This window comes from Scyliorhinus torazame, chromosome 5, assembly GCF_047496885.1.
Source record: "Scyliorhinus torazame isolate Kashiwa2021f chromosome 5, sScyTor2.1, whole genome shotgun sequence".
In the NCBI taxonomy this organism is placed as follows: domain Eukaryota; kingdom Metazoa; phylum Chordata; class Chondrichthyes; order Carcharhiniformes; family Scyliorhinidae; genus Scyliorhinus; species Scyliorhinus torazame.
The window spans coordinates 125,380,937-125,404,448 of NC_092711.1; the positions used below are offsets into that span (position 1 = coordinate 125,380,937).

The window sequence follows — 23,512 nt, forward strand, 5'->3', positions numbered from 1 at the left end:
CCATCTTAAAAATCCAGCAATAGTCTAAAATGTTTCAGCCTGTAAAAGTTATGGAATGTGATTCAGGGTGTTATCACGAGTGGCCTGAAATCAGAACAATAGAGCCTTTAAGTTACTGGGCTCTCGTCACCTCGTTGCCATGGATTCAGCCCTTATCCTTGGAGAAATGTATCAGGCTTCTCGGTTTCTTTCAAACTATGTATTTAGAAAATGAATTTTGCTGTGTCATGCTGTCTTGTCAATGAATTTGCAGAATATGTGTTTTTAATCCTTAATTTAAAACTGGGGCTTAATATTTACGCTAAACAGCTATCTTTTACCTATATGAGGTGTATTAGAAATACCTGGCTTCTACAGGCTCCCAACCATTTACAATCTGTATGAATGTGTTGGATTATGGGATTGAATGTTTGGTGGTTAAATTTTCTGATGCTCCAAAGACGGGTAGGAAAGTAATTTGTGAAGTGGATTTAAATACTCTGACTACAAATAGGTCAAGTGAGTGGGTAAAACCTTGACAGATGGAGCACAACTTTGGAAAATGTGAATTGTCCACTTTGTCAGGAAGTATTAAATAAAACAATATTATTTAAATGGAAAGAGATTGCAGAACTCTGAGGTACAGAGGGATTGGGGCGCCCGACCCCAAGTTAGTCTGCAGGTACAGCAAGTGATTAGGAAGGTCCATGGAATATTATTGTTCATTGCAAAGGAAATTGAATATAAATGTAGGGATGTTTTGCTGCAGTTGTATAGAGTCATCGAGGTTTACAGCATGAAAACAGGCCCTTCGGCCCAACTTGTCCATGCCACCCAGTTTTTACCACTGAGCTAGTCCCAATTGCCCACATTTGGCCCAGAACCCTCTATATCCAGCTTTCCCACATAACTGTCTGAATGCTTTTTAAAAAACAAAGTTGTGCCCACCTCTACTACTGCCTCTGACAGTTCATTCCAGACACTCACCGCCCTCTGTGTTAACAAAATGCCCCTCTGGTCTCTTTTACATCTCTCTCCTCTCACCTTAAATCTATGCCCTCTAGTTCTAGACTCCTCTACCTGTGGGAAAAGATGTTGACCATCTACCTTATCTGTGCCCCTCATTATTTTACAGACCTCGACAAGATCACTCCGAAGCCTCCTACACTCCAGGGAAAAACGTCCTAGTCGATCCAGCCTCTCCTCATAACTCAAACCTTCAAGTCCTGGTCACATCCGAGTAAATCTTTTCTGCACTCTTTCTAGTTTAATTATATCCTTTCTATAACAGGACCAGAACTGTACACAGTGCTCCAAATGTGGCCGTACCAATGTATTGTACAAGTTCAGCAAGACATCCTAACTCCTGTATTCAATGAAACCAAGTATGCCGAATGCCATCTTCATCACCCTGTCCACCCGTGACTCCACTTTCAAGGAGCTATGAATCTGTACTCCTCGATCTCTTTGTTCTATAACTCTCCCCAACTCCCTACCATTAACTGAGTAGGTCCTGCCCCGATCTACCAAAATGCATCACCTCATGTTTATCTAAATTAAACTCCATCTGCCATTCATCGGCCCACTGGCCCAATTGATCAAGTTCCATTGCAATCCTAAATAACCTTCTTCACTGGTCATTATGCCAACAATGTTGGTGTCATTTGCAAACTTACTAACCATGCCTCCTACATTCTCATCCAAATCATTAATATAAACAACAAATAACAGTGGACCCAGCACTGATTACTGAGGCACACCACTGGTCACAGGCCTCCAGTTTGAAAAACAACCTTCTGCAAGCCAATTTTATATCCAATTGGCAACCTCACCCTGGATCCCGTGAGATTTAACCTTGTGCAACAACCTACCATGCGGTACATTGACAAAGGCCTTGCTAACGTCCTTGTCGATAACGCCGACTGCACTGCCCTCATCTACCTTGTTGGTTACCCCTTTAAAAAAACTCAACCAAATTTGTAAGACATGGGCCGAAATTATCCTACCCGCCCCACCACATTTCTGCGCCGACCGGCCGGCGGGAGTCTCCGTAACACCGGCCGGTTAATGGGGTTTCCCATTGTGGGGCAGCCCCACGCCGTCGGGAAACCCCCGGGCGCCGGCAAAATGGAGACTCCCGCCGGCGGAGAATGACGCCCCTGATTTTCCACTCACAAAGCCATGCTGACTGTCCCTAATCAGTCCTTGCCTCTCTAAATGCCTGTAGATCCTGTCTCTCAGAATACCTTCGAACAACTTATCCACCACAGACGCTAGGCTCACAGGTCTGTCGTTCCCAGGCTTTTCCCTCTGCCCTTTCTAAAACAAAGGCACAACATTTGCTACCCTCCAATCTTCAGGCACCTCACCTGTGGCTGTCGACGATTCAAATATCTCCACTAGGGGACCCGCAATTTCCCCCCCTAGCCTCCACAACGTCCTGGGATACATTTAATCAGGTCCCGGGGATTTATCTACCTGGATGCGCTTTAAGCTTGATCTAACCCCATTCCCCCACTCCACTTTGTGGGTAATCTGCAATCCCAAAGCCAAATTTTAAGAGTCCCATCTTGCCATACCTTCCATTCTGTCTCTCCTAGCCTTTGCATCCAGGGATGGTTTTGCTAACCTGCCTGTGTATCTGCACCTGGCAGTGTTTGATGAGAGAGAGGAACTGGAGCTTTACTCTGTATCTAACCCTGTGTTGTACCTGTCCTCAGAGTGTTTGATGGGGACAGTGCAGAGGAGGATATACGTTGTATCTAACCTTGTGCTATACCTATTGTGGGAGTGTTTGATGGGGACAGCATGGAGGGAGATTTACTCTGTATCTAACACAATTTTGTATCAGCCAGGGGAAATCTTTTAGAATGGCAAATCTACCTAACCTGTGCATCTTTGGACTGTGGGAGAAAACTGGGGCACCCGGAAGAAACCCACGCAGACACGCGGAGGAAGTGCAAACTCTACACAGTCACCCAAGGGCGGAATCGAACCCCTTCCCTCTGATCTCCAGTCAGCCTTTGTTCGAATGACAAGAGCCCGTTTCTCTAATCTCTCCGGGTAACTAAAGCCTCTCTTCCCTCGGATCATCTCAGCGAATCTCTTCTGCGCCCTCTCCATGGCCTTGACATCCTTCCTGGTGTAAGATCCCCAAAACCTGAAATAATATTCTAAATGCAGCCTAACCAATGATTTGTACAGGTTTTCATGACCTCTGTCCTTTTGTACTTCACACCCAGAATTATAAAACATTGGATCCCATGTGTTTTTTAAACACTTTATCAACTTGTCCTCCCACATTTAAACATTTGTGTATCTGAAACTCCTTTTAGGGTTTTGGAGATATTAACAGAACATGGTTGAAATACATTGACATCCAATGTCTGATATAATGTGTGTTGTGGGAGAGAGAAGTTTAGTCTGAGTTAGAAACTCAAGCAGGCGCTTCACTGCAGACAGGTCACCGTGGAAACGCTGATAAGACATTCCTCCACTGCAAACAGGTCACTGTGGAAACGCTGATAAGACATTCCTCAACAGCGGACAGGTCACCGTGGAAACGCTGATAAGACATTCCATTCCACAGAATCGACTCATTGGAAACTCTAATCAGATCGAGGGGAGGACAGAGTTTGTCTGTTATTAACCTCAACATAAACTTAAACCAGAGTGAATAATGGAATAGATTAAATTCTAATGTGTGATGTTTATAGCTACAGTAATGGAATTATCAGAAATAATAGAATTAACAGGCAGGGTAGTTTAGGGAAATGAGGAAATTACTGAAGAAACGTAACTGCTTGGAACCAAGAATGTGTCCATGTAAATCACAGATTAGAGAAATTCCTGCTGTCTTTTCCTCACTTGCTGCATGAACTGTGTTCCGTACTGGGCACCAAACCTCAGGCAAGATATATTGCACTTGGTAACAGTCCAGTACAGATTGACCATGAAGAAATGAGGCTGGTGAACTGAGTGAAACCCTTCCCGGAGAACATGAATGGTCACTCCTCAGTGTGAACAGGTCGATGAATCTCCAGGTCTGATTAAATCTATTCCACAATCCCCAGATTTCCAAGATTTCTCCCCAGCGTGACTACCTATCGTTCGAAAGGTCAGATCATCGGCTAAAACATAATCTACATTCAGAACACGTGAACTGTTTCTCCCCACATTCAACAGGGTTTTTTGCTTCCATGGTTAAAGGCTGACGATGTTCAAAGCCATGGAGGGATTTGACAACATGAATGCAAATTTTATAATGGAGGCTTTGCTCAATCAGAGCCAAAGTAGGCCAGTGAGCATAGGGGTGATGGTGAACAGGACTTGGTGTGAGAAAGCTCACCGGCAGCAGAGTTTTGGATGATCTAACGTTTCCGTGTAGGGTGAATGTGAGAGGCTGGACAGGAATGTATTGGAATCACCAAGTCTAAAGGTAACAGGGGCATGGATGAGGTTTCAGCAGCAGCTGGTGTGGGAGTGGACAGAGGTGACATTATGGAGATTGAAATATCTGTTATTAGTGATGGTGTGGATATGGGGTCAGAAACTCATCTTGGGGTCAAATCTGACACGGAGATTGTGCAGAGTGTGGTTCAGCCTCAGACAGTTCCCAGGGAGAGGGATGGACTCGGGAGTTAGGGAACGGAATTTCTAATGGTGACTGAAGACAATGGCTTTGGTCTTCCCAATTTTTAATTGGAGGAAATTTCTGCTCATCCACTGGATGTGGGATAAGCAGTTTGATAATTTAGTGACAGTGAGGAATGGAGAGGGATGGGGGTGAGGGAGAGCTGGGTGTTGTCAGTGTACATGTGAAAACTAACACTTTTGGTTGATGTCACCTAGTGGCAGCACTTAAACGGTCTCTCGTCAGTGTGAACTCTTTGACGGGACACCTGATCCCGAGAACTTTTAAAGCACTTCTCACATTTTCTGCATTTAACAGGTCTCTCATCATTGTGAATCTGCTGGTGTGTCAGCAGTTGGGATGAATGAGTGAATTCCTTCCCACACTCGGGCAGGTGAAAGGCCTTTCCCCAGTTTGAACCCGCTGGTGCATCAACAGGCTGGATGACTGAGTGACTCCATGCCCACACTCGGGGCAGGTGAAAGGTTTCTCCACAGTGTGAATGTGTCGATGGGTTGCCAGGTCAGGTGGGTAATTGAACGCCTTGCCACAGTCCCCACATTTCCATGGTTTCTCCCGGCTGTGACTGCGCTTGTGTTTTGACAGGCCAGATGATCGGCTGAAGCTTCGTCCACAAACAGAACATGTGTCCGGTTTCTCCCCACTGTGAACTGTGCTTTTTCCTTCCATGTTCAAAATCTGATGATATTCAGGTTGCGATCAGTTACACGACTGTCAGATTTTGATGAGGTGCTTGGTTGGAGTTTCCCAATTGCACATCCTTCCCTGCTGATACCCTGTGAAATTGAGTTAAAACAGAAAAAAAGGAGTGAGAGAGATCCCACAGAAACACAAAGGCAGGTTGTGGAATTGAGCTGAATGAATCTGGTAGCTTCTGGGGCCGGCACTGGGAAAAAGTGACCACAAAAACTGTTGAACCTTTTGTGAAAAGTGAACCAGTTTGTTATTGTCCTTCAGGGAAGGGAACCTGCCACCCGGCCTGAGCCCACACAAGGCTCGGGCCTCCGCAAGAACACAAGAAATAGGAGCAGAAGTAGACCATTCGGCCCGTCGAACCTGCTCTGCCATTGAACACGATTGTGGTTGATATCAGTCTTCAATTCCTCTTTCCCATTAGCTCTCTATTACCTCTGACTTCCTGAGAGACCAAAAATCTCACCATCTCAGCCTTCAATATATTCAATGATGGTCACAGTAACTTCATTGCAATATTAATGTAAGCCTACAATAATGATTATTGTTATTATCATCCACAACCCTCTGGGCTAGAGAATTCTACGTGAGAAAGAGAGTGAGAGAGAAAGAGAGTGAGTAGTGGGGGAGAGACAGAGAATCAAAAAGATTGATGGAAGGGAGAGTGAGAACGGAGTGAGGGTAACGGGAAGCAATGGACCAACAACTGAATCACAATTTGACAGAATCTCCTAAACCCTTAACCTCCACCACCTGGATGGACAGGACAGCAGATGTATGTGAACATCACCACCTGCAAGTTCCTTTCCAAGCCACACACTGTCCGATCTTGTCTGACATCCAGTACTGGATGAGCAGAACTTTCCTCCATTTAAATATTGACAAGACTGAACCCATTCCCTTTCATCCCCACTACAAACTCCACTCCCTTGTCACAAATTCCATCCCTGTCAAATGTCTGAGGCTGAAGCTGACTGTTCACAACCCTGGTGAAATATTTCACCCCCAGATGAGCTCTTGACCACAGATCCACATCATCACCAAGATTGCCGACTTCCACCTCAGGAACACAGCTCGACTCCACCTTAGTCTCTGTTCATCTGCTGCAGAAACCATCATCCATTCTTCTGTTACCACTTAACCAAATTATTCCAATGCACTCGCAGCCGGACTCCAACATTAAACAACCCCCTCCAAAAGCGACCCATGTGCTTACTCACACCAAGTCTTATTCACCCAGTCCCTGTGCCCGCTGATCTACAAATGCTTCCTTTTAAAAGGTACAAAAAGTTTAAATTTCTCATTCATCCTTTCCTCCATGGTAGTGATCATCCTGATCACTGTAATCTCCTCCACACACACCCCTTTGAGGTCTCTGCACTCATTTTAATTCCAGCCACTTGAGAATTCCTGATTTTAATCTCGCCACCATTACTGAATTGCCAAGGCCTCAATTTCTGGAATTTCCCCCTTAAAACTCTCTGACTCTCTTTCCTCCGTTAAGATTCTCCTTAAAATCTAATATCTCCTCATGTGACTCAGTGTCAATTGTTATTTTGTCACGTTTCTCTGAAAGTCTTAAAAGTTTTATTCTGCTCAAGTCACAATATAAATTCGAATTATTGTCACTGCCCTGGACATATATTCTGCCCCATAAATAGGAATTTGTAACTCAGAGTGAAGCAGTTTGCAGGACATTCTGTCATGAGGAAACGTTTCAAAAAAGTTGCCCCCAACAATGATGGCGACTGAGCCTGCGCTCTGTTGCTCGTGCCCCAATAAAGATGGTGGGTGCGCGTGCTCAGTGAGCGGCCAGTGATCCAAATAAGGTGCCGAGGGCGCATGTGCACTGCTGCGAGGAACCCAATTTGAGACGGCGCATGCGCAAAGCTGCCAGTACCAAATAAAGATGGCGGCCGCAGAGTCCTATCTGTGAGAAAGCTCCAGGCCCCGCTCAGATCCCCAGGTACCGGTGGTTTATTGTTCTGGGTTTTCGGTTTATATAACATGTTTACGAAGCGTGCTTAACAACCCGCATGATCCAGCTCTCCCTCCGTCCTGCCATTCCTATCTTCACGAGTTGTGCACCTTTTCTGCGTCGCCATTAATCACACTGCGCATGCTTCACTCGGCCAGTCCTGCCCACATTCACTCCGTTTGGTTGGAGGACCAGTCACTCCCGCCCGGTCCCCCGGACCCGCCCACTCTTCTCCTATTGGCCGCGCGATGCTGTCAATTATTGCCCGAGCATTGTGAGGTGTCCAGGTGAGAGGTCAGTGTTGGGTGGGGTTTACAAACCCCAGTGGGGCCCTGGAGCCGAATGTGTAACAATGAACATTCTCCACTCTCACTATCCGCCGCTTCCGGCTTCTCTCCACAAACAACCTCACAGAGACCAGGGGGAGACACTGACCCAGTGACAATGTCACTGCATCAATCATCCAGAGAGACAGGAACAAGTTCTGGGGACATGTCTAATCCATTAAATTAATAAAATCTGGAATTTAAAGTTAGTCTCAGTGATGGTGACTGAGGCTCCACTGAGAAAATCTCCAATGTCACTCGATTAGGTCAAAAAGGCAGAAAGTAGGAAATTAGTTAGCTTAAAGCCTGTTGTTGGGAAACTGTTTGAATCCATGATTGAGGAAGTAGCAACCGGACATTTGGAAAGTCAAACCGCAATCCATCAGAGTCAGCGTGGTTTTGTGAAGGGTAAATCGTGTTTGACTCATTTCTTAGGAGTTCTTGGAAGATGTAACAAGCCAGATGGCTAATGGGGTCCTGTCAATGTATTTGGACTCCCAGAATACCTTTGATAAGGTGTCACACAAAAGGTAATAATCAAGGTAAAATCCCACGGGGTTGAGAGATAATATATTAGCTTGGATAGAGGATTGGCTAACCAACAGACAGCAAAGAGTGGGGATTAGATTTATTGACACATGTACTGAAGAAAAATGTTTTTACCCAGAGGGTGGTGACGGTATGGAATGCCCCGAACAGGCGCCGGAATGTGGCGACTAGAGTCTTTTCACAGTAACTTCATTGAAGCCTACTTGTGACAATAAGCGATTTTCATTTAATTCATTTTCATTTCATGCACTGCCTCAGGAGGGTGATAGAGACGGCTTGCCTCACATCCTCTAAAAAAGTACCTGGATGAAGACTGGCACGTCATAACATTCAAGGCTATAGGCCAAGTGCTGGCAAATGGGATTAGGTCGGTGGGTCAGCTTTATCATGTGTCAGTGCAAACTCGATGGACCGAAGGGCCTCTTCTGCACTGTTGCTGATGAAAGTTTGATGGCATCTCAGACAGCATACATGATAGCATAACATTGCAAGAAGATATTGATGGACTAGGTGAATGGGCCAAATTGTGGCAATGTAAACAAGTGTCAGGTTATCTGTTTTGAACCAAAAAAGGATTTGAACCAAAAAAAAACTGAGTACTTTCTAAATGGAAAGAGGTTAAGTACAGTGGATGTCCAAAGAGACTTGGGGTTCATGGATAAAATCTACAGCACGGAGACAAGCCCTTTGGCCCAAACCGGTCCATGCCAACCACAAAGCCCATCTAAGCCAATCCCATTTGGCTGCTTTTGGCCCATATCCCTCTGAACCTTTCCTATCCATGTATCTGTCCAAATGCCTTTTCAATGTTGTCAATGTCTCTGCCTCAACCACTTCCTCCGGCAGCTCATTCCGCATACGTACCACCCTCTGTGTAAAACCGTTGCTCCTTAGGTTCCCATTAATTCTTTCCCCTCTGAACTTAAACCTATGCCCTCTAGTTCTCGATTCCCCAACCCTGAGAAAAAGACTGAGTGCATTCACCCTATCCATGCCTCTCATGATCTTACACACCTCGATAAGGTCACCCCTCAGTCTCTTACGCTCCAAAGAAAAAGGTCCTGGCCTGTCCAATCTCTCCCTATAACTCAGTCCCTTGAGTCCTGGCAACATCCTTGTAAATCTCTTCTGCACTCTCTCCAGTTTAATAACATCTTTCCTATAGCAAAGCAGCCAAAACTGAACACAATACTCCTGGTGCGACCTCACCAACGTCCTGGACAACTGCAACATAACTTCCCAACTTCTATACTCAATGCCCTGACTGATGAAGGCCAGCACGCCAAAAGCCTTCTTCAGAGAATTTACAGTGCAGTAGGAGGCTATTCGGCCCATCGAGTCTGCACCGGCCCTTACAAAGAGCACCCTATTCAAGCCCACTTATCTGCCCTATCCTTGTAACCCAGCAACCCCCACTTAATCTTGTTTTTGGACACTGAGGGCAATTTAGCATGGCCAGTCCACCTAACCCCCACATCTTTAGATTGTGGGAGGAAACCAGAGAACACACACAGACACGGAGAACATGCATACTCCACACAGATAGTGACCCAGCTGGGAATCAAACCTGGGTCCCTGGAGCTGTGAAGCAACTGTGCTAACCACTATGCTACCGTGCTGCCCTATCTACCTGTGACTCCACCTTTAGAGAACCGTGCAGCCAAACTCCAAGATCCCTCTATTCCATGATACACCCTAAGGCCTTACCATTCACTGTGAAACTCCTATCTTGATTTGACTTTCTGAAATGCAACTCCTCACACTTATCTGTATTGAATTCCATTTGCCATTTCTTGGCCCACTTACCCAGCTGATCGAGAGCCTGCTGCAATTTTTGATAACCTTCCTCACTGCCGACAATACCACCTATTTTAGTGTCATCTGCAAACTTACTGATCATGCCTTGTACATTCTCATCCAAATCGTTGATATAGATACAAACAGCAATCTCCTAGTTACTAATCTCCTCGTTACTCCCTACTTAGTTAATTACTCCAGTTTCTCAAATTTAGAACAGATTCCAACGAGCCCATCAGCTTTACTCTGAGGTAAGTTATTTATATTTATTATTCCGAAGCTCCTCCTCCCAGATTCGGGCCAAATCCGCTCCCTGCCGACAGGCCGTATAGTCCCGAGGTAAGTTATTTATATTTACTGTTCCAAAGCTCCTCCTCCCCAGATTCGCACCAACTCAGATCCCTGCGTTGGTGAGATTCATACCTGGGTGTCTTGAAAATCATTGGGACAGTAACTGTCCTGTAAGGTAATGAGTCATTTTTCTTCCCAATTGGCCGAGGAAGGCAGTGTGTCACAAGGGTGGATGTGTTGACCGATTAATGGCTGGAGGATGGGGCAGGTCATACGATCAAACCTCCAGGAATATATTTAATCAAAGTTGGCGAGGAGAGAATGTTGTGAATTTCTGTCCTAAACTGACAGTGAGGTTTCTGTAAATTTACAGGATACTGGAAGAGGAGGTTGAACAGACGGGAAATGCAAACCAAACGTCACATCGCGATCTGACAGAGTCACTCGATTCATTAGAAACTGAATTTCAGCAGCATCTGGGTGTGGAAGGTAAAAGGTTTGTCTGTTCTGTCTGTGAGGGAAGCTTTCAGGTCTCAGTGTGACTGGAAAAGCCCCGAGATTCACAAACCCTGGTTAGACAAAATCTGGAGAACTGTGTTCAGTTCTGGGCAACAACCCTGAGGAAGGACAGAATGGCCTCGGAGGGAGTGTAGCACAGATTTACCTGAGCGATATCTGAACCCCCCCCGGGGTTAAATTACAAAACTAGATTACACAAAAGAGTCAGAGACATGATGGCTCAAAGAAGGACATTTGATCCATTGAGTCCATGCTAGCTCTCTGGAGCAATCCAGTCAGTGCCATTCTCCTGCTCCCTGTATCCTCGCAGGTTTATTTCCCTCAGATGTCTATCCGATTTCCTTTTGAAATCAAATCATTCATTGTGTCTATTTTCAAACTCCCTCATAGGCAGCAAGTTTCAGGTCATTGCCGCTCGCTGTGTAAAAACATATATCTCCTGTCCCTTTTACATACAAACTAGGAGCAGGCCACTTGGCCCCTCGAGCCTGCTCAGCATTCAATAAGATTGCAACTAATCTCATTCTAATCTCAACTCCCCATTCCTGCCTACCCCTGATGACTTTCACCCCCTTATCAAGAATCTATCCAGCTCTGCATTAAAAATATTCAAGGTCTCTGCTTCCACTGCCTTTTAAGGATGCGAGTTCCAAAGTCTTACAACCCTCAAGAGAATAAAAAATCCTCATCTCCATCTGAAATGGGCGACATCTTATTTTGCAACAGTGATGCCCTCGTTCTCGATTCTCCCACAAGAGGAAACATCCTCTCCACATCCACCCTGTCAAGACCCCTCAGGATCTTATATAGTTCAATCCAGGTTTTACCCAAAACTTTAAATCTGTGTCCCGACTGCTTGTACGATCAGTGAATGGAAAGAGAGTTTCTTTATCCACCCGATGGAAATCTGGCATAATCTGGTGGACCTGAATCAAATCTCCCCTCAACCTCCTTTGCTGGAACCATTCTGGTAAATCTCCTCTGCACCTTCTCCAAGAACCTTCACATTCTTCCTGAAGAGTGGTGACCAGAGCTTCATAAAGATTCATAAGAATTCCTACAGTGCAGAATCATAGACTTTACAGGGCAGGGGGAGGCCATTCAGCCCAAGGAGTTTGCACTGGCCCTTGGAAAGAGCACCCTACGTAGGTTTAAGCCCATGCCTCCACCTTGTCCCCATAACCCAGTAACCCCAACTAACCTTTGGGGCAATTTATCATGGCCAATCCACCTAACCTGCACATCTTTGGACTGTGTGAGGAAACCGGAGCACCCGGAGGAAATCTATGCAGACACGGGAACAAAATGCAAACTTCACAGAGGCAGTCACCCGAGACTGGAATTGAATCCGGGACCCTGGAGCTGTGAGGCAGCAGTGCTAACCACTGTGACACCCGATAGCCCCACCTAACTTGCACATCCCTGGACACTAAGGGGCAATTTATCAAAGCCAATCCACCTAATTTGCCCGTCTTTGGACTGTAGGGGGAAACCAGAGCACCAGTGAAAACCCACGCAGACACGGGGAGAAAGTGCAAACTCCACACAGACAGTCACCAAGGCCGGAATTGAACCCGGGTCCCTGGCGCTGTGAGGCAGCAGTGCTAATCACTCTGCCACTGGAAGCCGAGCTACCCTGTTTCAGTATCAATATTTCTAATTATGAAGCTCAAGATCGAATTTGCTTTGGCAACTACTCTCTTGATATGTCTTGTAGGTATACAAAATCCCTCTTCACCTCTTTCTCTCCAAAGAGGCCAGTTGGGTTTTTCTGACAATCCAGCAGTTTTCATGGTCACTTTTTCCCAGTGCCGGCCCCACAAATGACCAGATTCATTCAGCTCAATTTCACAACCTGTTTTTGTGGGTTCTCTCTCACTCCCTATTTTCTGTTTTAAATCAGTTTCACAGGGTGTTCGAAGGGGAGGCTTCAAAGTCCGGAAACCCAAACCTAGCAGCACATCAGGGTCTGACAGAGTCCTCAATTTATCATATCCTGAATATCATCGTACTTTGAACATGGATGGAAAAAGCATCGTTCACAGTGGGGAGAAACCGTACACGTGTTGTGTGTGTGGACGAGGATTCGCTCGATCATCAGGCCTCACAAGCCACAAACGCAGTCACACTGAGGAGAAACTGTGGAAATGTGGGGACTGTGGGAAAGGATTCACTTCCCCATCCAAGCTGGAAACTCATCGACGGAGTCACACTGGGGAGAGACCATTCACCTGCTCCACGTGTGGGAAGGGATTCAGTCAGTCATCCAATCTGTATAGACATCAGCGGGTTCACACTGGAGAGAGGCCATTCACCTGCTCCAAGTGTGGGAAGGGATTCACTGAGTCATCCACTCTGTCCACACACCAGCGAGTTCACACTGGGGAGAGACCATTCACCTGCTCCAAGTGTGGGAAGGGATTCATACAGTTATCCCACCTGCTGAGACACCAGCAAATTCACACTGGGGAGAGACCATTCACCTGCTCCGAGTGTGGGAAAGGATTCACTGAGTCATCTAATCTGTCCACACACCAGCGAGTTCACACTGGGGAGAGACCATTCACCTGCTCAGAGTGTGGGAAAGGATTTACTATTTTAGCCAACCTGCTGAAACACCAGCGAGTTCACACTGATGGGAGACCGTTTCAATGTCCAGACTGCGGGAAGTGCTATAAAGGTTCTGGGGATCTGATGAGCCATCAACGTGTTCACACTGACGAGAGACCGTTCAGGTGCGCTCAATGCGGGACTCGGTTCAGGCGATTATCTAACCTCACTGTACATCAGCGAAGTCACACTGGGGAGAGGCCATTCGCCTGCTCCAAGTGTGGGAAGGGATTCATTCAGTCATCCGACCTGCAGAGACATCAGCGAATTCACTCTGGGGAAAGGCCATTCGCCTGCGCCAAGTGTGGGAAGGGATTCACTCAGTTATCCAACCTGCTGACACACCAACGAGGCCACAAGTAACCACAGTGAATGGATTTTGCTGTTACTCACATTCAGGACTGAACCATGTTCATTTGGGTCTCTTTCTGCTGATAACAAACTCCAGTCCATTTACAGGGGCTAATATTCTGGCTAAAAGTCAAATAGGATTTGTGTGAAATACGCAGTGTGTTGAAACTTTTTAATATCTCTGACACAAGTTAGTTCCTTTTGAAGTACTCTCGCTCTCCCTTGTCTCTTCCATCCTCACCCCCAACAAGAAGTGTGAGGAGCTCATGGAGCTTCTTTGTGACTGAGATTGAGTAAATCCGATCAACTGCCTCTGTTGCTTCGCTCCTATTGGAGGAGAAATTCTGTATTTTACAATGTATACCGAATTCTTAACTATGTTGCAAAATTATATCTGACCCTGCAGCTCAATGTACTTTCTGTGTCTTCTGCTGAGAATAGCAGCCCTCTGTGCAAAACAAATGACTCACAACCAGGTGAATCCTTCGAGACAATGGGCCATTGACGAACTTTGCCAAATGCCTGCATTTTTCTGTTACCTATAACTGTTCGGCTAATGGCAAACTAAGAAACGAGCAACAACAGGAAGAGGCCCTAGTTTATGAACTAAAACCATTTATGGCATGGACAAAGATACTGAAGTAGTGACTGACTGCATGTATAATGAATTGTGACGCGAATAGAGCTGAATGGCTGTATGTAAATGCGATTACAAACTAATTTCGCTGTTTGAATCTGTATATCAGGAATTGTCAAACTCGGGGGCGCGACCCGCGGGCGGGTGTTGGGAGGGTCATGGAGCCGTCTATCGCGCAAATCTGCGTGCAGCAGCCGTCTGTTGAAAATGACGGCTGCAAGCGGCCTAGAAAAATGGCCGCGAACATGTTTAAAAAAAAATGTGGCCGCACCGTGCATGCGCGCTGATGATCGGGCACCCATGCGCAGTGCGGCCGCTTTTTTTTTTAACGGTCGCAGCTTTTTGTTTTACAAGTTCGGGGGGGGGGTTTATTCATTTTATTCTTTTATTTTATTCATTATTTTTTACAAGTTCGGGTGGGGTTCATTTGATCAAGTTTTGCCGGAAACAAATGCAGCACTTTGGACAGGTGGAGACTCCATACTTTCCGACACCAGAAGGTTTCACCTTCATCCGACAGGTTCCATTGGAGGAGCGTGTACGAAGGTCAAAGGGACCCAAAACCATTTCCTCCATTTTTGTCAGCAAACAAGGGAAGAGAAAATGGTGGGTCATGAAGATCGGCCGGCGCATCGCGAATATCGGACGGGTTGGGGCCTGAAGGTTGGCCGGTTGGTAAAAATGGGTCCCGGAAAAAAAGTTTGAAAAACACTGCTGTATATTAACCCAATATGAACGGGAGCTCAAGCGAGAAAGTGCGCTGATAAAGATTGCAGAGACTAAGGTCTTTCTCCCAGAGCTCTGATACAACAAACTGCTTCTTTACTCATTCAAAGGTCTGTTTGTGAATATTTTCACCTAACACCTCCCTTCCTCGAGCCCCCCGAACCAAACTGTCTCTAAATTTCATCCTTTCCCGAGCCCTGAACCCACATCTTTCTCTAGTTTCTCTCCCATCTCCCCTCATGCCCTCCCAGAGCTCATCTTGTCCATGAGACCCAGCTCCTGCTCCATCAACCCTATTCCCAATAAGCTACTGATCAGCCAACTACCCTGTGTCCATGGATATTGTCAACATTTCTCTTCAGATACTGTCCCTCTGTCCTTCAAATCTGCCATCATCACCCCCTCCTCAATAAAACAAACCCTTGACCCTGCCATCCTTACAAATTACTGCCCCATCTTCAGCCTCCCTCTCCTCTCCAAACTCTTTGAACATGTTGTCACCTCCCAAATCCTTGCCCATCTTTCCCAGAATTCCCATGTTTGAATCCCTTCAATCAGGTCTCTGCCCTGTCACAGTGAAATACAAGAGACAAACAGAATCTCACCCGGAGAGAAAGACAGACAATCCGGGAGCTTGGATCCAACACGGATATGTTCATCAGACCAGAAGACAAGGGTAGCAGCACAGTCATTATCAAGAGACAAAATACCTGCTGGAGACAGGCAGACAACTAAACAACACAAATCACAACACCAAGGTACCTAGACCCATATACCCGAGACAGGAAGGAGAATTGGAGACAGACTGGAAGAACTCAAAGACTCCAGACACATTAACCAAAAACAGATGGACTATCTGAGGGGACAGCAGGTAAAATGAAGGAAGTTCTACTTGCTCCCGAAGATACCCAAACACATGGACAGTATGAGGAGAAATACCCCCAGACAGACCCATCAGATCAGACTTTGAGAGGAAATCCTACAGAATAGCTGAAACATCAACACACTGCTCCTAGTAGTTGACGGTATAGTGGTTCAATAAATCAAATTAGTGGATTACAATTCCCAAACCAACACTGCAAAGAGGAAAAGTCAAAGGGGACTTGGTCTTACCAAACCTCAATACTACCACTGGGCAGCAACGGCAGAAAGAGAGGGGATGGGTACAAGAACCCGACACAGATTGGGTACAAATGGAGGAGGCATCCTGGAAAGGAACAACCCTCCGGGCCCTGGCTACAGCAGCAGTCCCATCCTCCTCAGCAAGATACACAACGAGCCCAGTGGTAGCGGCCACGCTGAGAACGTGGACCCAGTTGAGACAGAACTTCGGGATAACTAAAATGGCCCCCATCTGGGGCATCACAGATTGCCCCCAGCCATGCTAGATACCACCTTCAAAAGATGGAGGTGGGACAGGGGCACACTGGCGGTCAGGGACTTCTACGTAGGGCACAGACTGGCGACACTGGACGAACTGGCGACACTGGATGAACCGACAAGGAAGTGGAAACTAGCAAAAGGACAGGAATTGAGACACCTCCAAATAAAAGACTTCCTCTGCAAAGAGACAGTAGGGTACCCCGGGGCCCCAGAAAGCACACTACTGGAGGACCTGATACACACAAGCAGTGAGAAGGGGGGGCAATGTGGGAAAATATCCGGACAGCTACGGACACCACTGGACACGAACAGACAAGAATGGGAGGACGAACTGGGGACAGAGGTAGGGTGGGGACTCTGGAGCGAAACCTGAGCAGGGTGACCTCCACCTCCTCCTGCGCAAGGCTAAGCCTAATGCCGCTCAAAATGGTGCACAGAGCGCACCTGACCAGAACCCAAATGAGCATGTTCTTTCCGGAGGTGGAGGACAACTGTGAGCGGTGTCAGAGGGGCCCGGCCAACCACACCCACATGTTCTGGGCTTGCTGGGTTCTGGACAGCCTTTCCCGAGGCAATGTCCAAGGTTGTGGGGGTGAGGATGAAGTCTTTGGGGTATCGTAGCAGCCAGAGTTACACATGAGGAAGGGGGCAACGCAATTGCTTTTGCTTCCCTCATCACACGCCGGAGAATCCTGCTCGGCTGACGCTCGGCAGCACCACCCAAAGCTGCAGACTGGCTCGCAAACCTCTCGGAATTTCTCCACCTGGAGAAGATTAAGTTCGCCATCCGAGGGTCATAGGAAGGCTTCCTGGATACTGGGGGGCAGTTCGTTGGCCTGTTCCAAAATATGTTCGAGGCCAGCAACAAGGAGTAAGCGAAGGAAAAAAAAAAAGATAGATGAGGAACCAAAGGACGGCACAACCCAGGGGGGGGGGGGGGGGGGGAGGAAGGTGGGGAAACCACAAGAGAAGAAAGAGGAAGGGAGCTGAATGGGAGGGGGAGGGGGAATCGTAGACCGATCCAGAGGGCAACGAAATGTACATAGAGCTTGTTAAATGAAGGACAGAATAAACCTCTCTGTAAAATAAAGTAAGTTAGTGCAGGCAAGAAAAATGTAATAAGAACATACGAACTAGGAGCAGGAGTAGGCCATCTGGCCCCTCGAGCCTGCTCCACCATTCAATGAGATCATGGCTGATCTTTTGTGGACTCAGCACTTTCCGGCCTGAACCCCATAACCCTTAATCCCTTTATTCTTCAAAAAACTATCTATCTTTATCTTAAAAACATTTAATGAAGGAGCCTCTACTGCTTCACTGGGCAAGGAATTCCATAGATTCACAACCCTTTGGGTGAAGAAGTTCCTCCTAAACTCAGTCCTAAATCTACTTCCCCTTATTTTGAGGCTATGCCCCCTAGTTCTGCTTTCACCCGCCAGTGGAAACAACCTGCCTGCATCTATCTATCTATTCCCTTCATAATCTTATATGTTTCTATAAGATCCCCCCTCATCCTTCTAAATTCCAACGAGTACAGTCCCAGTCTACTCAACCTCTCCTCGTAATCCAACCCCTTCAGCTCTGGGATTAACCTAGTGAATCTCCTCTGCACACCCTCCAGTGCCGGTACGTCCTATCTCAAGTAAGGAGACCAAAACTGAACACGATACTCCAGGTGTGGCCTCACTAACACCATATACAATTGCAGCATAATCTCCCTAGTCTTAAACTCCATCCCTCTAGCAATGAAGGACAAAATTCCATTTGCCTTCTTAATCACCTGTTGCACCTGAAAACCAACTTTCTGCGACTCATGCACTAGCACACCCAGGTCTCTCTGCACAGCAGCATGTTTTAATATTTTATCATTTAAATAATAATCCCTTTTGCTGTTATTCCTACCAAAATGGATAACCTCACATTTGTCAACATTGTATTCCATCTGCCAGACCCTAGCCCATTCACTTAGCCTATCCAAATCCCTCTGCAGACTTCCAGTATCCTCTGCACTTTTTGCTTTACCACTTATCTTAGTGTCGTCTGCAAACTTGGACACATTGCCCTTGGTCCCCAACTCCAAATCATCTATGTAAATTGTGAACAGTTGTGGGCCCAACACTGATCCCTGAGGGACACCACTAGCTACTGATTGCCAACCAGAGAAACACCCATTAATCCCCACTCTTTGCTTTCTATTAATTAACCAATCCTCAATCCATGCTACTACTTTCCCCTTAATGCCATGCATCTTTATCTTATGCAACAATCTTTTGTGTGGCACCTTGTCAAAGGCTTTCTGGAAATCCAGATATACCACATCCATTTGCTCCCCGTTATCTACCGCACTGTTAATGTCCTCAAAAAATTCCACTAAATTAGTTAGGCATGACCTGCCCTTTATGAACCCATGCTGCGTCTGTCCAATGGGACAATTTCCATCCAGATGCCTCGCTATTTCTTCCTTGATGACAGATTCCAGCATCTTCCCCACTACCGAAGTTAAGCTCACTGGCCTATAATTACCCACTTTCTGCCTACCTCCTTTTTTAAACAGTGGTGTCACGTTTGCTAATTTCCAATCCGCCGGGACCACCCCAGATTCTAGTGAATTTTGGTAAATTATCACTAGTGCATATACACAACTGTTTATAAATATGAGAAAAGCCAATAAAAGGATTTTCTAAAGTGTGCATAATGTAGAGTAAAAACAGAAAATACTGGATGAATGCAACATGTCTGGCAGCATCATAGAATCCCTACAGTGCAGAAGGCCATTTGGCCCATCACATTTGCACCAACCCTACAAAAGGTGCACCCCACCAAGGTGCACTTTCCCCGCCATCCCCGTAAACCCACTTCACCTTTGCACACTAGGGAAACTTAGCACAGCCAATCCACAAAACCTGCACATCTTTGGACGGTGGGAGGAAACTGGAGCAACCAGAGGGAACCCACACAGACACAGAGAGAATGTGCAAACTCCACACAGTCACCCAGGGCCGAAATTGAACCCAGGTTGCTGGTGCTGTGAGGCAGAGTGCTAACCATTGTGCCACCATGCCACATCTTTGGCGAGAGAAACCGAGTTCATGTTTGTTGTTCCTTGTTGTAACAGTTCTGTAGAATGGTCAATGGATTCTCAAAAAAGTCCATTGATGTGAAAAGAAGCCTTTCGACTGCGTGGCAAAATTTGGTTCCATCTCCATCTACAAGTTTGCTGATGATACGACCACAGTGGGCCGGATCTCGAATAACGATGAGTCAGAATACAGGAGGGAGATAGAGAACCTAGTGGAGTGGTGCAGCAACAACAATCTCTCCCTCAATGCCAGCAAAACTAAAGAGCTGGTCATTGACTTCAGGAAGCAAAGAACTGTACACGCCCTTGTCAGCTTCAACGGGGCCGAGGTAGAGATGGTTAGCAGTTTCAAATTCCTTGGGGTGCACATCTCCAAAAATTGGTCCTGGTCCACCCACGTCGACGCTATCACCAAGAAAGCACAACAGCGCCCATACTTCCTCAGGAAACTAAGGAAATTTGGCATGTCCCCATTAACCATTACCAACTTTTACAGATGCACCATAGAAAGCATCCTATCTGGCTGCATCACAGCCTGGTATGGCAACTGCTCGGCCCAGGACCACAAGAAACTTCAGAAGAGTCGTGAACACCGCCCAGTCCATCACACAAACCCGCCTCCCATCCATTGACTCCATTTACACCTCCCGCTGCCTGGGGAAAGCGGGCAGCATAATCAAACCTCCCACCCAGCTTACTCACTCTTCCAACTTCTTCCATCGGGCAGGAGATACAGAAGTCTGAGAACACGCATGAACAGACTCAAAAACAGCTTCTTCCCCGCTGTTACCAGACTCCTAAATGACCCTCTTATGGACTGACCTCATTAACACTACACCCTGTATGCTTCATCCGATGCCGGTGCTTATGTAGTTACATTGTATACCTTGTATTGCCTTATTATGTATTTTCTTTTCTTCCCCGTACTTCATGATCTGTTGAGCTGCTCGCAGAAAAATACTTTTCACTTTACCTCGGAACACGTGACAATAAACAAATCCAATCCATTCCAAGTGGAATGAAAGTGTTTTGATCACAGGTTTCACACAGGAAGAAGTTTTAGTCTGTGTGCAGTTCAATCTTCATTCACACAAAGCCCGCAGTCTGATTGCCTGGAGGACGAGAGTATCCAGTCCTCCAAAGTTCTCCATTGGTTAATACCTCTCAGGCAGGAAATGAGGTTTTGGAACCTGCGCCCAATGGGAAGAACTCAATGATCCAGTCTCAGCCAATGAGGGAGATCCAGGATAAGCCCCAGCCCTCATTCACTCTGATTGGTTGGAGGACCAGCCCCTCCTGCTCGGTTCTCCAGTCCCACCCCCTCTTCCTATTGGCCCGGAGCTGCTGTCAATCACTCCCTGGACATTGTGACGTAGAGCAAACGCAGTCCGGCTCGTGTCCAGGGACAGGCGCTTGTTTGGCTCATCTTCAGGCGGGATGGAGGTGGATAAGCGGAGGTAGCGTTAGGAGCAGTGGGTGGGAGGGGAGGCTTCACAAACACCCAGTTGAGGCCTCAAAGCTAAAGCAAGAAATTATCGCTCCCGAGTTTGGACCGAGCGGGAAGGTTTCCCTGCAGAGTCTTTCCCCAGTTAACCACCAGCATCCTCATAGGGGGCAGTGTGCAGCAGGGCGCATGCACGGTGATCCCTGTCCACTCAGCAGGACTGACAGTGATGGACTCTGGAAACTCCTTTTACAGGGGGTTACAAGGGGAGGATTTAAACACAGCAAAGTGAAATCAAACAAGACATTAAAACCTGAGAGAGTCACTTTATTATTCCGAACCTGGATATTATTGGTCTTTGAGTGTAAGCATTGAGTTCCAGGTCAGTACCACTCTCCACGGGGGTTCACTATACCAGCAATCCAGAGACACAGGCTAGTGGTCTGGGGACAAGGGTCCAAATCCCATCATGGCAATTAGTGGAGTGTAAATTCAATTAAGAATCTGGAATTCAATGTTTATCGCAGTATTGGTGACCGTGAAATCATTGTGGTGAGTTTGTGGGAAGGGGAGAGTGTGTGGGTCTGGGATTTGCAGCTTTGGGGAACAAGAGAGCAATACTTAAATCCTGGGAACTAGAATTATCTGTTCTAAGTTTCTGTCCTGGGCTAACCTGCAAATTGGTTTTTGTAGGGTCACAAAGAGTGGACTGGCAGACAGGAAACTCACATCAAACATCACATCAAGATTCATCAGGACCTGAATATTATTGGCCTTTGAATGTGGACGGAGACGTGCTTGGCTGTGCTGTCTGGGGAAAAAGATTTGAAACACCAGTGTGCCTGGGAAAGCATCGCGACGCACACACCCGAGTGGGAGTGTTCCAGTGAACTGACTGTGGAAAGAGCTTTAACCAGTTACACAGCCTGAAAATAAATCACACCATTCACGGCGGGGAGAATCCGTACATGTGTTCTGTGTGTGGACGAGTTTTCAACCGATTGTCCAACCTGAGGAGACACGACGACACTGGCACCATGGACAAACCGTGGAAATGTGGGGACTGTGGGAAGGGATTCATATCCCCGTCTGTGCTGGACATTCATCGCCGCAGTCCCACCGGGGAAAGAACATTCACTTGCTCCGAGTGTGGGAAGAGGTTCACTCGACTAACCCACCTCACTACACACCAATTTGTTCACTCTGACACCAGACCTTTTAAATGTTCCGCCTGTGAGAAGAGCTTTAAAAGAAAAGCAAATCTGCTGGCGTACCAGCGAGTTCACACCGGGGAGAGGCCATATCCCTGCTCTGAGTGTGGGAAGCGATTCAGTCAGTTGTCCAGCTTTCTGTTACACCAGTGAATTCACACTGGGGAGAAACCAGTTGCCTGCCCCAAGTGTGGGACGGCATTCACTCAGTTATGCAAACTGTTGGATCACCAGCGAGTTCACACTGGAGAGAGACCATTCACTTGTTCTGTGTGTGGGAAGGGATTCACTCAGTCTACCCACCTCACTTCACACCAACGTGTTCACTCTGACACGAGACCTTTTAAATGTTCCGCCTGTGAGAAGAGTTTCAACAGCAAAGTGGATCTGCTGATTCACCAGCACAGCCACACTGGAGAGACGCCATTCACCTACTCCGTGTGTGGGATGGGATTCACTCAGCAGTCCCTCCGGCTGAAACACCAGCGCATTCACACCAGGGAGTGAGCGTTCATCTGTTCCCTGTGTGGGAAGGGATTCATTCGGTCATCCACCCTGAAGACACAGCAGTGAGTTCACAAGTGCCTCCAGGACTCTGCTGTTATTGATGTTAATCACATCCAGGACTGAACAAAAATCACATCCAGGACAGAACCATGTTCATTCTGACAGCTGGAGTTTGTTTGAGTTGATGTTAATAATCCCTGAAACTGAGATTAGAATAGATTGGTGCTTGATAGCCGGCACAGACACAATGGGACAAAGGGCCTTGTTTTGTGCTGTAAAACTCGAGAACTCGAACCCACCTCACTTCACACCAACATGTTCACTCTGACACAAGACATTTTATGTACCGACTGTGAGAAGAACTTTCAAAGCAAAATGGATCTGCTGACTCACCAACGCGCTCACTCTGGAGAGAGACCATTCACTGCTCCGAGAGTGGGAAGGGATTTTTTTCCGGTTGGGGTTCTGGTCTCCCCCCGCCACCCCCTCCTCCCCCCACCCGAGACTGGAAATTCCTGCCCAAGGTAAAGGACCTTTAAAGGGGTGGCACAGACGCACAGTGATTAGCAGTTGCTTCACAGTGCTAGGGTCCCAGGTTCGATTCCGGTTTGGGTCACTGTCTGTGCGGAGTCTGCACGTTCTCCCCGTGTCTGCGTGGGTTTCCTCCGGGTGCTCCAGTTTCCCCCCACAAATCCCGAAAGTCATGCTGTTCGGTAATTTCGACATTCTATCACGTGGGTGTACCTTTAAGAACTGGGTGCTTATCAAATAGCTGTAG

The 23,512-nt window shown here is 46.9% G+C and overlaps 2 protein-coding genes across 8 annotated transcripts in view; one reads left to right on the forward strand and one right to left on the reverse strand.

Annotated features, from left to right (window-relative positions):
* The window catches only part of LOC140421791 (uncharacterized), an 864,226-nt gene that overhangs the window by 448,555 nt on the left and 392,159 nt on the right, over positions 1–23,512 (reverse strand). The gene's annotated exons all lie outside the window — the stretch shown is intronic.
* Positions 7,214–23,512, forward strand: part of LOC140421792 (uncharacterized) — a 211,876-nt gene continuing 195,577 nt past the window's right edge. Inside the window, exons 1-2 of the mRNA XM_072506681.1 lie at positions 7,214–7,292; positions 10,641–10,756. The gene's annotated coding sequence lies outside the window, so the exon portion shown is untranslated. The remainder of the gene's footprint in view (positions 7,293–10,640; positions 10,757–23,512) is intronic.